The sequence below is a fragment of the Panthera onca genome, chromosome C1 (genome assembly GCF_046562875.1).
Source record: "Panthera onca isolate mPanOnc1 chromosome C1, mPanOnc1 haplotype 2, whole genome shotgun sequence".
Lineage (NCBI taxonomy): Eukaryota > Metazoa > Chordata > Mammalia > Carnivora > Felidae > Panthera > Panthera onca.
The window spans coordinates 108,620,179-108,637,568 of record NC_138346.1 but is presented as its reverse complement, the minus strand read 5'-3'; the positions used below and the strand labels follow the sequence as shown (position 1 = coordinate 108,637,568).

At 40.9% G+C, this 17,390-nt stretch overlaps 1 pseudogene; it reads right to left on the bottom strand.

Annotated features, from left to right (window-relative positions):
- Positions 1-5,415: 5,415 nt before the first annotated feature.
- On the bottom strand, positions 5,416-6,638 carry LOC132672777 (glyceraldehyde-3-phosphate dehydrogenase pseudogene; annotated as a pseudogene).
- Between the last annotated feature and the right edge of the window lie 10,752 nt (positions 6,639-17,390).

Here is a 17,390-nt window from a genome sequence, read left to right as displayed (position 1 = left end):
AAAAAAAAAAAAAAAAAAAAAAGCTCTAAGTCTCCTTGTATGTGAACCCATCTTGTGTATCGTGTTGCAAGATCCAGCCAAGTCTCAGTGCCTTCTTACCAGCCTCAAAAGCCCCTGGTGCGCATAGGACCCAGGTGAAATCACAAAGCTTATCTCTTCTATTGTAGGCTGCGCAGCCCATCAAACGGTAGGTATCAAACGACACGTGAAAGTAATTAGTGGGGATAAACTATATATGTCAGATGGAACATCACGTTCATTGTGAGCTAAGAAGTCATTCATTCATGAATATTAATTTCTTGGTCCTACGTAGAGTTCCAGATATTGAAGACTGAAGCAGACACACTCTTTGCTCTCCCAGAGTTTACATTTCAGTGAGGGAAGGATAAAATAACTGCAAATGTAAACAGGGTAACTTTTAGGGAATAAAGAAAGCCAGACAACAGTAAAACAGGGTGATTTCAGATAGATAATACGGAGAATTATTTTAGATGGGGGACTCTAAAAGGTTTCACTGTGTTGCTGAGCTGCCACTTACATGATAAAAGAAACGTTGAGCAGATGAAGACAGGATGCGGTCAAGTCTGTAGGGATTTGGGGCCGTGCAGGGCTGGGTAAGACATGCGACTTTCATCCTAAATCCAAAGAGAAGTCTTCTGAGAGTTTACAGCTGAAGTGATATGATCTGAGCACCGTCTTTAAACACAGCATTTCCTGCCTCACAGTCCATGGAAGTCTGTTTTCCCACTGCAAAATTCTCTTCCGTTCCAGGGGGCAGGGGGAGGTGGTTTGCCATCCTTTCCATATCTTAGAATCCTATTTCCTGACCAGAAATCTCATCGCCACACTAAGAGTCCTTCACTGATTTACCCCCAATCATGATGTTGAGCAAATTATTAAATAAGAGTGACTCTTCTGAAGATTTTTGAGGGAAACCGAAGAAAAACAATTACATCACAGCAGGTGTGGGAAACATCCACTTAATGGGTCACCGCCATGCCAACACCAGTATATTCTCTCATTCCATCTTGCCTCACATTCCTCTATTCTGTGAGATTTTCCTTTTTAACCACACTTCTTCCTCCATCTCCAAAGACTGAAATAGTGGCTCCAAATTCTCTTCTTTTACATCATGTAGCATCCCAGCATTACCTAATGTATTCCCTCTCTCCCAATTAGATACACAAACTTCTGATGATTAATCATCTGAGGGACACTTTTTATTAACCTGACTCATCATCATTAGAAGGAAGTTTTTTTTTTCTACAAAGAAAGTTAATTGAGAAGTTTGACTTTGTACAGGAAGTTTCTGAGCCAAGTTATCTTGTGGCCTTTTATTTGAAAGAACTTAGTTGAGGCCACAGCATGACTAGTTTGGTTTTTCATCCTTCTTTCTCTTTAGGGTCACCTGGAATAAAAAAAAAAACGATAAAAAACTGAGTGGGTGGATCTCTCAAAGTCAGCTGAATGTGATATTAGCATCATTAAACCTAGCTACTTTGCTAACACATTCTGCTTTGCCCCAGATAACAGACCCCCTCTCCCCAACTTTACTTAGAGGCCATGCTGTTCTTCATTTTATCCTAGTATTAGTGGATAGACAAGCAAGAACTACATTCAAATTATGCTCTTAAAAACAATAACATGTATCCCAGTAGGAAGTCGGGCTCAAATTTCACAGATTTTGGCTTTAACTAATTGACATTTTCTTTGGTAACAAGTAAAGAAACAGAAAAACACCTTTGGGGGCATTTTTAGTGGAATGATAGTAATATATTTCCTTCAAATCCAACAGACCAAGGGAAGTGATACCCATTTTGTTCTTCAATAAATTATTTAATTCTTTAACTGGACACCGGGTAATTAGAAATACGTGTAACTAGAGAAACTTACCATTTTCACAATGTTTTATTATCTGAAGATGACACTTCCACTCAAATATGAGAAGCGAGCTCTACCTTTCATGTGGATGGCACATCATTCCACACCTTAGGTGGACATGGAGAAAGTTTTCTATTTCCTGCAGCCTCCATGTGCCTTCCTTCTTCTCCTGCACCTCCTCAGTTTATTGGCCACAGGTTTCTAGGCCCAGAATAGTTTGTTTCATCTAGTTTTCTCTTCCATATTTACAGGAAGTAAATATTTCCAAAGACACGAGTTCTCCAGAAAAAGCAACAATTATTTTCATTTTGTAGAATATTGCATAGCGTTCTCTGGAATACCATAAATGAATGTAGAAACAGTTGATACTTCAGGACATATTGGTGGATAAGAGAAGAACCTGATGTATTCTCGAAACATCAGTAAATGACACATAGGGCCCTAGACTTCATTCTTATTGACTTCTTGTGCTTACAAGGAAAACACCAAAATTACTGCATTACTGGAAAATAATATTTGAGGGGCACTGGGTGGCTCAGTTGGTTAAGTGCCTGCTTTGGCTCAGGTCATGATCTCACAGTTCGTGAGTCTGAGCCCTGGGTTGGGCTCTAAGCTTGGAGCCTGTTTTCAGATTTTTTTTGTCTCTCTCTTTCTCTGCTCCTCCCCTGCTCATTCCCTCTCTCTCTCTCCCTCTCTCTCTCTCTCTCTCAAAAATAAATATTAAAGAACAATATTTGAATATTCATTTTTATAAATGTTTGTTTATTTTGAGAGAGAAAGAGAGAGTGGGGGAGGGGGAGAGAGAAGAAGAGAGAGACTCCCAAGTAGGCTCTGTGATGTCAGCACAGAACTAGATGTGGGGCTTGATCCCACAAACTGTGAGATCATGACCTGAGCTGAAATTGGAGTCAAAGAAAAGAGACTCAACTGACTGAGCCACCTAAATACCCCTTAAATATTCATTTTTATATTAATCTGATGTTAGTACACACCCAAAATTTAAACTCTAAAGAACTAAGAGTAATTAATTTTGTAGCTTGGATTCCCAATTATTCATTATTTAAAAACTAAAATATCAACCTTTAAAATTGTCCAGTCAAAATTGTGTGATTAGATAAGATGAACAAATAATAATTTACACAATATAATTAAGTATCTAGAGCAGGGTGTTTTGTTTTTTCATGTGTGTGTGTGTGCATGTGTGTGTGTGTGTGTGTGTGTGTGTGTGCGCGCGCGTGTGTGTGCTGTTGTATTCTCTTGCCTGAGCTCTCAGTGAGATAATAATAAAGGATGAGGAAAAGCATACAACAGGAACAAGAAATGAACCTTCAACAAATGAGAAATTCTCAGCTGTTGACAGAATAATCATTCAGGTGGAAGAAGTCAGCACAGAATAAAGGCCAGAGGGCACTGCAGCAGAAGAGGCATCCATCTGTGAGGGACCCCAAGAGTTGCGTTTGGAAGGTCCCAGGGCAAGAACAAGAGGTAAACTTGAAAGTAGGGGGATGAATCGAAAAGCTGTCCATGCTAAATCTAGGACAGTATGTCTATACCACTCTCCCCATCTTCACCCTACCTTCTATAACAGGACACAATGAAGCATTAATGTCCACCGAGAACACAAGAAAATTAAATTGAAGCAAACAGACAAAAGCTGGTTATGTAAATGTATAAACTATCTAGGAAAACTGGAAAGAGTATAACTTGCAACCAAACATGGGGTTAGGTTGAAACCAGATGAGCTTCAAAATTGTAACCCTTTTTGAGCTTGGGAAGCTCTCCAAATTCATTTTCTTCATTAAAAGGCCAGCCCAAACAAGACCCTTCCATATTTTTTTTTCCCTTCCACCTTTTCCAGTGCCAGAAGCAAATTTCCCTGTCTTTTGGCCATACATCTACAGTTCTGGTCTATCCACTTTCACCTGTCTAGAGTTTGTTATGAAACTCTATATGTGACATACCCACTATGTACGATGTGAGGGTTCTCTTACATGGGGTACTTTTTTTCATTGGGAATTAATCCACTACTATGCATCTGTTGTGCTGTTCCTGTCACTGGGGTCATAGCAAGGGAGAATGCAAACCATGCCTTGTCTTGTAGAACTGCCAAGCCAGTCAGGGCATAACAAGTAAATATATGGATGTAATAAGTAACATTTGCTGAAATATTATGAAAATATGAACATAGAGCCTCAAAACTACCATTTTTGTCTCTGTGTTTTCCCTAAATTTCAAGCCCCCTGTACTAATGCTCTATAGGTCATTGTTTTTTCCTGGATATTTTGCCATCATCTTAAACACAGTGTGCCTCATCTGAATTTAGAAACATCTCCCAGCATATTCCTCCACTTTCAATTTTCCTGTTTCTATTGCCAGAAGTATTCTGGACTAGTGATATCGGGTTTTTGGCTTTGTTTTTGTTTTGTCTTTTACTCTGTATATTCTTTTTTTACCATTGTTTATTTAAAATGTTTGTTTATGTATTTATTTATTTTTGATGGTGGGGTAGGGCAGAGAGAGAGGGGAGGAGAGGGAGAATCTGAAGGAGGCTTCATGATGTAGGTGCAGAGCCCGGCATGGGGCTTGATCCCAGAAACTATGAGATCATGACCTGAGCACCGAAATCAAGAGTCAGAGTCTCAACCGACTAAGCCACCCAAGCACAACTACTCTCTATATTCTAACTGTAACCACAAGCAACAAAGCCCTTCCCAGCAACATCCTGTGTATTTTTTCCGTTTTTATTTCCACGGATGTCTTTCTGGTCAATGTTCTAACCACTTCAGCTCTTCCTCTGTTTTCTCCACTTCTGTTTAATCTGTGCAAACTCACCAACTCTGGTCTCAGTTTAAATTATTGCCTATGTTAAACACCTTTAACAAGTGTGGTGTCAATATGGTCTCCTGTAGTCAGTCACTCTCATGTCAGAGAAGACTGTTGGAGACAGTCCTATCTCTGCAGAGTCCAAAAGGCTAATATGAACGAACAACCAGACATATGCTGACCTGTGGGGATCTGGGGAATGCTGTGTTTACTGGGGGGCGTAGCATTTCTGGGAAAAGAGTATATATCTGAATAGTCAGATGCCAATGATATTGCAGTTAAGGGTGATTTTGAGAAGAATGGGAGCAATTAACATTGGGCAGAGGCAGGGTTAGGTAAGGTTGAACAGGATATGTCCTGCTAAGGGGTGTGGCTTTTATTTTGCAGGCACAAGAAAGTCAAAGACATGTTTTTAGCAATGTAATCATGTGATTGGATTGGGAGCCTTAAAAAGAAAATCATATGGCAGCTCTCTGAGTACTTCAGTTCACACTGATTATTTGTTTTCTGCTGGATTATGAGCTTCTCAAGGATGAGGAATTGGTCATGTTCAATTCCTAACCTCCAGTGCAAACCAAAGTGCCTATGGCAGACACATACCTCATGTTAATTGACAATGAATTAGAAACTTTCTTCCAGCTTTTGTCATTTAATTATGTGTTTGTTTGTTTGTTTGTTTGTTTGTTTTGTTGGATACAGTTTACTTTATTGATGGTACATGATAAGGTAGGGCTCCCCAAGCCCCTCCCCTTCTTCAGGGGGTCTGGGATGGAAACTGGAGGTCAGGAGATTCTCAAGTGTGTTGGGTGATGAACGGGGGCAAGGACTCCCCAGCAGCTGAGGGCCTCTCTCTTCTTCTTCCTCTTGCTGGGGCTGGTGGTCCAGGGGGCTCTTACTCCTTGGAGGCCATGTGGACCATAAGGTCCACCACCTGGTTGCTGTAGCCAAACTCATTGTCATACCAGGAAATGAGCTTGACAAAGTGGTCATTGAGCGCAATGCCAGCCCCAGCGTTGAAGGTGGAAGAGTGGGTGTCACTGTTAAAGTCACAGGAGACAACCTGGTCCTCAGTGTAGCCCAGGATGCCCTTGAGGGGGCCCTCTGATGCCTGCTTCACCACCTTCTTGATGTCATCGTATTTGGCAGCTTTCTCCAGGCGGCAGGTCAGATCCACGATGGACACATTGGGGGTGGGGACACGGAAGGCCATGCCAGTGAGCTTCCCATTCAGCTCAGGGATGACCTTGCCCACAGCCTTGGCAGCGCCAGTAGAAGCAGGGATGATGTTCTGGGCAGCCCCTCAGCCATCACGCCACAGCTTCCCAGAGGGGCCGTCCACGGTCTTCTGGGTGGTGGTGATGGCATGGACTGTGGTCATGAGTCCCTCCATGATGCCAAAGTGGTCATGGATGACCTTGGCCAGAGGGGCCAGGCAGTTGGTGGTGCAGGAGGCATTGCTGACAATCTTGAGAGAGTTGTCATACTTCTCGTGGTTCACACCCATCACAAACATGGGGGCATCAGCAGAAGGGGCAGAGATGATGACCCTCTTGGCCCCACCCTTCAAGTGAGCCCCAGCCTTCTCCATGGTGGTGAAGACCCCAGTAGACTCCACAACATACTCAGCACCAGCATCACCCCATTTGATGTTGGCGGGATCTCGCTCCTGGAAGATGGTGATGGGCTTTCCATTGATGACAAGTTTCCCGTTCTCAGCCTTGACTGTGCCGTGGAATTTGCCGTGGGTGGAATCGTACTGGAACATGTAGACCATGTAGTTGAGGTCAATGAAGGGGTCATTGATGGCGACAATGTCCACTTTGCCAGAGTTAAAAGCAGCCCTGGTGACCAGGCGCCCAATACGGCCAAATCCGTTGACTCCGACCTTCACCATCGTGTCTCGGGGACGCGCTGGCACTGCACCAGAAGATGCGGCTATCTGTCGAACGAGGAGGAGCAGAGAGCCTGTTTGTTTGTTTTTAATTTGAGTATAGTTGACACCCCGTGTTATGATAGTACTATTTACTTATGTTTTAAGGTTTAGTGTGCATGGTTGACTCAGTCAGTTGAGAGTCAGACTCTTGATTTCAGCTCAGGTCAGGATCCCAGGATAGTGAGATCAAGCCCTGTGTCAGGCTCCATAATGAACATGGAGCCTGCTTAGGATTCTCTCTCTCTCTCTCTCTCTCTCTCTCTCTCAAATTAAAATAATAATAATAATAATAATAATAATAATAATAATAATTAAGTGTTAAGGTCATCACTGAACTACTCAACAGTAGAGAGATTCTCTCTCCAGCTGGACCAAAAAAAAAAAAACAAAAAAACTACCTTTTTAAAAAATAGCTATCATACCATGTTTATCATTAAATCAAACTATATTCATTGAGAGCCTTCTCCACACCAGAAACTGCTCTAGAAGCTGGAGGCATGGAGGAGGAGGGAGATGAGAGAGCCCTCTCCTCTCACTGGAGGTTACACATGACCTCATTCATAAAGCACTAATAAATTAAAGACATTGATAGATCTGTAATGCTTCTAAAAAATAATTTAGCAGCTGTCCTCACACAAGATAAGGGCAGACTTTTTACATAAAAACCTTCCAGTGTTAGTGCTCAGTCCAAACCATCTTTGCCTGACATGTTTGTTCTTCTAAATGCCAGGAATACCTCTTTTCCCCAGCTCAAGCACATCCTTTAAATTAGTTTGTCACTGGATGTGCTAATTTTGATATATTTTGAAATAACATGATGGATATTGAAAATTGTTTACGTAATTAAATTTGTGGCATCTGTTTCTTCTGCAAATATTGTGCTAACCTAAAAACCCAAAGCAGGATGGAGAAATAAAGCAACTTCTGTTCGGAACTATTTTCTTTAAGAGCATCAATTAATAATTCATTTATTATATCAGAGTGAAACTTGTTCCAATAAATTATTAATGAATAACTATATTTTGTCTTGATATGCAAAACCTGTCTCCAGCAATTATAAAATGTCACAGCCCGATTGTAACTTATAGTAAAAGGCCACATGGGGCTAAAGCTCCTATAGTAATATATATTTAGCTTTGCCATCATTGGGAAACTTTTATTAAGCAGTTAATTCTGTATGGCAATGTAAGAGAAACACATAAGCCTGATATCTGTGCTATCAAGTGTTGTGTCCTAAAATAGTCCCTGGGATTTGCTGTTGCTCAGTAAACACTTTCTGAGCACCATGACGCATACTGTATTAGAACTTCAATAAGATACACAGATCTGTCTTTGAGTTGCCTTCAATCCACTGGAGGGAAATGAAAAATGTTTAGTGTATAACAGGAGTGTGTGACCACTGTTGATCTCAGTGCCTTCATAACCTTGATTGTTTGGGTGGTTGTTTCCCTCCCTGGGAGCAGGAAAAGCCTGGGGAAGCCCTCTGTGTTGGGTCTGTGATACTTGCCACACCTCAAGCATTTCATAGGCTTCCCCTCTTAGCTGTGGTTTTCCATAAGGAAACAACAATCACCGAGTAGAACAAGTCAGGAAATAAGACCATTCCATTTATTTCTATCACCCCACCAAGTCACAGGCAAGCACAGCAAGAAACTTGTAACTATCCAAGCCTGTCTAGATCTATTGAACTAACCCCACGAATCTCAACTTTTGACCCTCTCCACAAAGGAAGCAAACTAGCTGGAACTTCACTCAACAGGCTGTTCCTTATGTTTGTAGGTGGCTTTATATCCTATACGCTCTTGTTTTTTGTTTTATTCAGAAGATTAGTGTATAAATAGTGTGGGGTAAATGAAGACAAAATCCAATATTTAATAAGTAAAGCTTATGATTTCCATGTTTCTATCAGATGGTATCTGAGAAGAGGTCCAGGTGGAGCTCTGACTCACAAAGGCTGGGGGTCAAGTGAAGTAAACCATATGTTAGGAACAGCACCTGAGGAGGAGCATGGGGGCTGAGTCGGCCAGGAATGTGTGCCACAGGAAGTTCTTGGCTGTTTGGGGCATAGGGCATGTGCAGGGGAATAAAAGGAATCAAGATAGAAAGTTGACCAGAGGTCAGGGGAAAGGGAGAGAGACAGAGATAGAGAGACAGAGAGAGGATAGATAAATATAGAAGGCATTTCACCAGTGAGGGAAAGAGTATAAAAAGGATTTGCCTAAGATGGGAAGATGCAAACAACCATGTTGACCAAGTCTGTATGGAGGATCTGAGGAGAAAAAAAGAGACAGAACAACGGACTGGAGTGAAAAAGTAACATCTGGCAAGGTCTGAAGGGAAGGGAGAGAGTATGTGTCATGGCAACATGTACAGCAGATGAGGGGCAAGGTTGTTCTCCACTGTGCTGGGGAATTGGGATAAGGGAGACATAAATACATGCTGGAAGAAAGGTTTAGTTTTGAGACTAATGTTTGCTAATGTTGGCTTCTTGACTCCCCACAGCCAAACAAAGAGAATTAGACTTATGTCCCTAAGAGAGAACACAATTTTCTCAGTGTCCTTTCTCATCTCCAAGAAAGAAGTCAGGAAGAGACAAATAGTTTAAATAGTTTTAAAGCCTGGATGATGTTTGGGGTGCCTGATTGGCTCACCCAGTTAAGCATCTGACTCTTGGTTTTGACTCAGGTCATGATCTCAATTTCATGAGTTCGAGCCCTGCATCAGGCTCTGTCTGACAGTGTAGATCCTGCTTGGGATTCTCCGTCTCCCTCTTTCTCTGCCCCTCCCTGACTTGTACTGTCTCTGTCTCTCTCAAAATAAATAAATAAACTTAAAAAAAAAGGCTGAATGATTTTAAGAAAGACCAAGCAGTTAGATAAAGCCTTGGATTTCTGGGCACAGGGAAAGGTGTCAGGGTAAGTATTAATAAGAAAGCTGGTAGCTTTAATGAATGAACTAAGGTATTCATTAACACAGAAGCAGGAAGAAAATTCTTTATCCCACCATCATTGCTTGGCACTTGGCTCTAGTTCTCATTGAACTCTAAATGGGTTTTAGTCAAGGAGTAAGGGTTACATAGAGTTACAAAGTAAACTTGGCTTTGTAGTGAAGGAGCTGAACTTCTGTATGTGGAAGGGACACTGAGCTCGAAGACCCAAGAATGTATGTTCTCCTTGGCTGATTTTATTTTGAGTCCCCATCTGTTAATTCTGGAAACTCCCTCATGTTTCTTTTCCCCTCTGAGGTGATGCAAAGATGGTTTCCAACGTGGTGATGGTGGGAATGGTCTCTTTCCTGGTAAGGACTCAGTCGGCCTTCCCGGTGATGGAAAAGAGCCACAGGAAGCAACTGTCATGGCTACTGCCTCATCAATATCAGCCTCAGGGCTTCCCAAAGCCCCAGCCTTTACACATTTATCTCTTCCTGTTCTGTGTCAATTTCAACAGTGGGGAATGCCCTGGGGCTGGAATAGACACAAGATCCAAATGAATCAATGTCCTGTAAACCAAGTGCTATGCCTTCAAGCAAGGCAGAGCAATTATTACCCAACACGGGTGCCCCTGCCAGTTCTCAAGGACAAGCAGGAGAAGTGAATCCATCACAGCCCTGCCATTTAAGATGCATTTTAAACTGCAGTGGCTCTTCTGTACAGGCATCGTTCATTTGTGCTTGGTGTCATTCTTCGGCATTCTTTCCAGACTGGCAATTTGCACAAAAGAAACGAAGAAAAGGCACTGGACTAGTGAGTTTAAAATTGAAACTGAGATAAGGATGAGATTGCTCTTCAGGTAAGGGGGAGGAAAAGCTTTGATGTGAGAGCATCACATGGGCATTTTAGTTAAGTATAAACCCTTCACCCCAGACTGGGGTCGATAATAATTACAGTGTGTGCACCTGCATGCATGCATGTGTGCGTTTCCACAACAGATGGAAGAAAGTCTTAGTTTGGTACCATGTCAGGCATTTAATTAGTCTCTGTTAAGGGATATGGAGGGGAAATGTAGGTATAACCTCAAGGAGATCCCACTCTGATGGTGGAGACAGAGAAGCAAACAGCAGTTATAACACTGGTGGTCGAGTTAACAGCAGAGATAGACAAAGCAAGTGCAGGAGCTTACAGATGGGCATTTGACACATCTAGCAGGAATGTTCAGGGAAGGCTTCATGTCTTCCAGGTGCACCTGAGCTGAGTTTCAAGGGCCTAGAGAACAGAGCAGAGCCAGGGAAGAACATTCCGGACACAAAGTATCATGTGTTTAGAGAGAAGGTTGCACTTGGTGAGATGTAATGGTTCACTGTGTGTTAAGTACAATGTCTGAGGAAAGAGAAAAGGAGAAATGAAAATAGAGAGGGAGGGAGGTAGGGCCAGATGTTGGTGAACATTTTGCCAAGCCATGACAAGGGATTGGACCCCATTCTGGTTCCAGGAGAACCACAGAGGAGTTTCATGACCTATCATCATTCAACCACTTATCCATCTAAGTGAAGTTTCTAGATAGAGTTTGTTCTTTCAACACTGAAAAACTTATTTTTGGAATGATTTCTAAAATGTGCTATTCATTTATTCTTAACAAATATTTTGGCCCCAAAACATTTTATCTCCCCTTTTATCTGAACTTTAACCATTACCAGTTGGTGCATCTTTAATGTTGTCTACTTACTATTGTGAGTTGTGATTTTTGCACCTGTTTTCTCTCCTACTAGAATACAAACTCCTTGAAAGTGCCCTTCCCTGATTTTTGTTTTTGTTTTGTTTTGTTTTGTTTTCTTTGTTTGTTTTTGCTTTCTTCATCACAGGGTACAGTTGAGATTTTTCACACAGGATGTGCTGATGATCATATATTCCGGAAATGACAACTGCAAAAATCAGAAAACATGGCCAAGACATGCTGGCTTAATGACTGAGCCCATTAAACTATTCCCAGACAAGTGGGGTCCTGGAACCTGTTTTTAAGGAGCCTGGCTACTCACAAAAGAGGAACATTGCAAGTTCTTAGAATGTGGAACTGGAGAGCAGAGAGGACCTAAACAGTGCTCAGAGGTATATATGACTTGAGACCTACACAGCCAACCCTCATGAAACATCCATGTGAAGAGCTGGCCAAAAAGAATTGGAATAACACTCAGTATAACAAGATAGAAATAAGATATAAAGGAGGCTTTCTAGTTGGAGTCATTACATGAAGGTGCTAGAAGTTAACAGAATTCTGAATGGTTCTATTTTTGTCTGAACTGAAAGATGATTCACACATCAAAGATATACAGAAATTAAGACTACAGAAATCTAGAAGGATGGTGAGCAGACTGTGATGTGATGTTTTGCACCAACACCTGCAGATCCATTGTGGATCACACAGAGGGGGAAGGGCCACATGTTGCACCAAAATGCCCAAAATTAAAGATGCTAGGATGGGCAATCACTTATCTGTTAAGTCCCTAAAATTCACCCTTTTTTTTTCAAAGTATATTTTATTAAGTATCTTTAGATTTAGAAATTTGATTAAATACTGTATAAAGCAAGAACAAATAGGCTTCGATTGATATTCTGAGGATGGGACACACAATATTGTTTTGTCTTTGTTACATGGGCAGTGGTACTAAAGACATGTCATTTAGTCACCAGCCAAAGGTCCATGATGTTATGCATGATGAACAAGGCAGTGTCATACAAATGTCACCTGGGTCATTTTCCTTGATGGATAGCGAGGATGACGAACCATGGTATTTGTACTCAGGACTGGCTTAGTCATAAAAATAGTGGCAGGGAGTATTCACCACTGTTAACTCAGTTGCGCTGGCAGAATGGTAGGGAGAAACTCTTTGCTGTGGTCTAAAGTTGGTCTGGTGGCTTCCAGAGGGATTCTGGTTTATTAAACAAGAGAGGGGCACCTGGGTGGCTCAATTGGTTAAGCATCCAACTTCAGCTCAGGTCATGATCTCACCACTTGTGAGTTAGATCCCCACATGGGGCTCTGTGCTGACAACTCAGACCCTGGAGCCTGCTTTGGATTCTGTGTCTCCTTCTCTCTCTCTCTGCCCCTTCCCCTCTCATGCTGTCTCTGTCTCAAAAATAAGCAAACATTTAATTTTTTTAAAAATATTAAAAAAAAGAGAAAGTCAGACTTCTTATGTGACTATACTCTATGGATATGAAGGGTCCTCTGTGGATCTTGATTTATCTCCCCTTGACACTGGTACGATTCCAAGCTTCCAAGGTAGATCGAGAAGTGTAGACACACACAAATGTTCTAAGGCTTGAATTCCTGGCCTTCCAAATTATCTCAAAAAGTCCAATATTAAAAACCACGGGATCACATTTAGAAAATACAGAGAAGTATAAAGCAGAAACATCACAATCTCCATTCAGAGATACTGTCAGGTTGTCAGTAAAAGTTTCTTTTGACCTATGCAAGTTTTTGTATGTGTATGCAGATATATATGCTCGAGTATATATGCATTAAGTTAGGATTGTGCTGCTCTTTTGTTCAAAAATATCATTTGGCGATTGTCCTTTGTACTTATGGAGAAAAATAGATATGATGGTATTTGACAAATGTTGTAATTGAGATAAACGAGAGGCTACAGCAGTATGTGAGACACTCCCAAACCTATGTGGTTGAAAGGATCAACGAAAGAGATGATGCCTGACCAGAATTCTGATGGATTAATAAGAACTATTCATGTAAAAAATAGAAGTAGCACAGGACATAAGACCTGAGAGAGGAAGTTGGCCAGAGTTCCAAAGCTTAGAGCATGTTAGAGAACTTGTAAGTTTGACTTGACATAACTAGCGGATAGTAAGGGATGGTAAATGAATTAATAGAGAAATAAGTTTCACAGAGTTCATTTATCCTTGTTTATTCAATATCTTGTGAAATCTGCAGCGAGTCAATATAAATACTACCTTTAAAAACAGGGCGCCTGGGTGGCTCAGTCACTTAAGCATCTGACTTAAGCTCAGGTCATGATCTTGCAGTTTGTGTGTTCGAGCCCCACGTGGGGCTTTGTGCTGACAGCTCAGAGCCTGGAGCCTGCTTCAGATTCTGTGTCTCCTCCTCTTTCTGCCCCTCTCCTGCTCATGCTCTGTCTTGATCTGTCTCTCAAAAATAAATGCATGTTAAAAAAAATATTACCTTAAAAATTCAAAACTCGGGAAGGAGGGGTTCTCAGTGAAAATGGAAGCATAAGAACCTCCAAAAAAAATCTCTACTTTATAAAAGCAACAAGAAACTTACAAAAAATTGTCAGAATAATTTTTAAGAAGTCTGAAAGTTAACCAGCATCCTGCAGCAGTCTGGAAATTATTTATTCAAGAAAAATGGCTGAATCTCAGGAACGACAGTGAGTTGTGTGACACTTTAACTTGAGCTACTTCTATCTCTCATTCCCAGTTTCAAGGTAGCCTTAAAGGGTAGTAGCCAACGATCATGGCAGAACCAGCAGAAGGGGCAGCCAATGATCGGGGCTGAATGGGACCATTGCTCTTGCAATGCCCCATCCCCAAGAATTGTCATTATTGCCCTATCCGGCAGGGTGAAAAACCTCATTTCTCAAGGCTATTTTCATTTGTCCTAACTTGGAACTCCCCCAGTGTGAACAGCCTTTTTCCTGGGGAATTTGTTTAAAAAAATAAGTGGCAATTGTTTAACATTACAGCCACCTTAGGCAGTGGATGACAGTTTGAACAAACAATAGCTACCCAAAGAGCTTAAAAGGAAAAGCTGTGGGATGAGATATTCGTAGAAGACTTTGAAAATGTTTGACATGTTCCTCAGAATATATGAGGACAAGTGTATGTGTACGACTATACACCTGCCCAGGGCTATCCACATGATCAGAAGACATTCGAGGATGCTCTAAGCTCCCACTTCTGCTAACTACGAGGTTCTGCACAAACAAGAGTACAGGGTAAGGCAGAATTGTCAAATGTCTGTCTCATTGTTTAAGGGGTGCCCCAACCCCCACACATGCAGCCTATGGACAAAGACTGGGAGATTTGTCAGCCCCAGGCATTTAAGGACATTTTTGCCTAATTAGCTGACACTGAGATAACCAGGCAGACACTTTATTATACATACATGACAAAAAATACAGACTTCACAGAATTTGTTCACGAAAACCACTAACAAACACACAACAGTAACACAGCTAGCAACAACAACAAAACCTGAGTGATGAAGAGAATTTTATTTCCAAAGTTGACACATTATATTATTTGAAATGTCAGGTATTCAACAAATAAAGAAAAATAGTATGATCCATACTGAGAGAGAGAGAGAGAGAGAGAGAGAGAGAGAGAGAGAGAGAGACTTTTGCATTGTACATTTCAAATTGGTGACTTCTACGGTCTGTGTACAGGAAAAAAATTTAAAAAAGCTGTCAATGAAAACTACCCCTTAGGAAGTCCAGACATTGGAATTACAAGACAAAGATTTAAAGCTGTCATTTTAAATACGTGCAAGTAAATAAAGGAATCTATATAAAAAGAATACAAATAAAGCATAGCATATCTCATCGAATAGAAGACATCAATAAAGAAGTAGATATTATAAAAATAAACCAAAAAGAAACTCTGGAGCTAAAAACTACAATAACTGAAATGAAAAAAAAAATTCACTAAAGGAGCTCATTAGGAGATTTAAGCAAGCTGAAAAGAGAACCCCTGAACTTGAAGATATGTAAATTGAGATTATCCAGGATAAAGAACAGAAAAAAAAAGAATGAAGTGAAATGATCAAGCCTCAAAAATCTGTGGGATCATCAAGTTTACCAGCATGTACATAAGACGAGTCCTAGATAGAGAAGAGAGAGACTAACACAAAAATATATTAAGTAAAAAATGCCAGATATTCTCCCAAGTTTGAGGAAAAGCACTAATGTATACATCTGAGAACATCCACACACTCAAAGTGGGGTAATTCAAAGAGATTCATGCCTAGACGTGCAATAATGAAACTGTTGACAAGCAAAGATAAAGAGGGAATTTCAAAGAAATGAGAGACTCTTGGATACTGAGAACAAACTGAGGGTTGATGGGGGTGGGAGAGAGGGGAAAGTGGGTGATGGGCATTGAGGAGGGCACTTGTTGGGATGAGCACTGGTGTTGTATGGAAACCAATTTGTCCACAAATTATATTAAAAAATAAAAAAAAATAATTAATTAATTAATGAGTGAAGCTATCTGAAAAAAAATGAAGAAGCAAGAGAGATGGGGCTATTCATATACCAGGGATCCTCAGTAAGATTATCAGCTGGTTTCTCGTCGGAAGCAGAAGGAGACCCAAAGGCAGCGGAATGATATACTCAGTGTACTGAAAGAAAAGGAATCTCAGTAACAACTTCTAGATCTACTAAAACTCTCCTTTGAAAATAATGAACAAATTAAGGCATTCTTAGACTTAAAAAGAAGAAGAAGAAGAAGAAGAAGAAGAAGAAGAAGAAGAAGAAGAAGAAGAAGGATAGAAGGATAAGGGGGGGAGGAGAGGGAGATTAAAAGAGGAAGAGGAGGAAGAAGAGGAGAGAGAAGGGAAGGGGAGGAGGGGGAGGAACAGGAAGAGGAAGAAGAAGAAAATGTGTCACCAGTAAATCTTACAGGAAATAGTAAAAGCAGTCCTTCAGAAAAAAGTGAAAGGAGAGTAGACACAACTTGACATGAAGAAGTAAAGAACACTAGGAAAGTGAAGGTGTAGGTAAAAAATGATGGCGTGAATATATTTTTGTAACTCTTTTATCTTTTCTGACTTAAAAGAAAACTGTCTTACACAATAATTATAAATCATGATGGTTACATTTTATGTGTCCACTGGGTTTTGGCACCCATTGTTGGTTGGGTCAAAAATGAGTCTAAATGTTGCTGAAAAGATTCATTGTAGATGTAAGTACCATCTATAGTCAGTTGAACTTAAAGTAAATTTTCCTATATAAGGTGAACAAGCCTCATCAGATTAGTTGAAGGCCATAAGAGCAAAAAGTGAGGTTTCTCATGGGTAGAAGAAATTCTGCTTCAAGACCATCACAGAAATCCTGCCTTTGTTTGCAGCCTGTTTGTCTGTCCTATGGAGTATGGACTCATGAACACAGCCTTAGCTCCTTTTGAGTTTCCAGCCTGGTGGCCTATCCTCCATTTTTCACTTGCCCACATGCACAGTCATGTGAACCAGTATCTTAAAAATAAATATATCCTGCTGGTTCTCTTTTGGACAACACTGCCTGACACAGGAATGCCGTGTAAAGATGCACAGTCAATCCTCATTATTCATGGCAGATATGTTCTATAAAACCATCATGAGCACTGACTTAGTGAATACTGAACCATTGCTCCTAGGGAAAGTTACATGCATTCATGTATATATGGCATATGCATTTGTGAATATATATAATCAATCACATGAACTATAATCTTAAATCCAAAAAATAACACATCTTGGTAGAATCCATTTTCCTTATTTTACAAAAGAGAAAACGTTAAGTGACATGCCTGAAACCTCCCACTTACAGGTGCCAGAGTAAGGATTCAACTGTGCCTGGGGCCAGAACTTTTGGCACTGTCCTGCACTGCTCCCTGCTACCTGTACCCTTTGGTCCTCTCTGTATGAGAGCTGACACAGGAGACATATCACTGCCTTCTCTGGCCTCGGCAGGGAACATAGAGATTGGGGGACTCAAATTTTTTGCCATTTATGTGCATGTCCTCAAATGGCCACAGCAGTGCCACTAGTATTTTGGTGATAGATAGATAGAAAGATGAACCAAA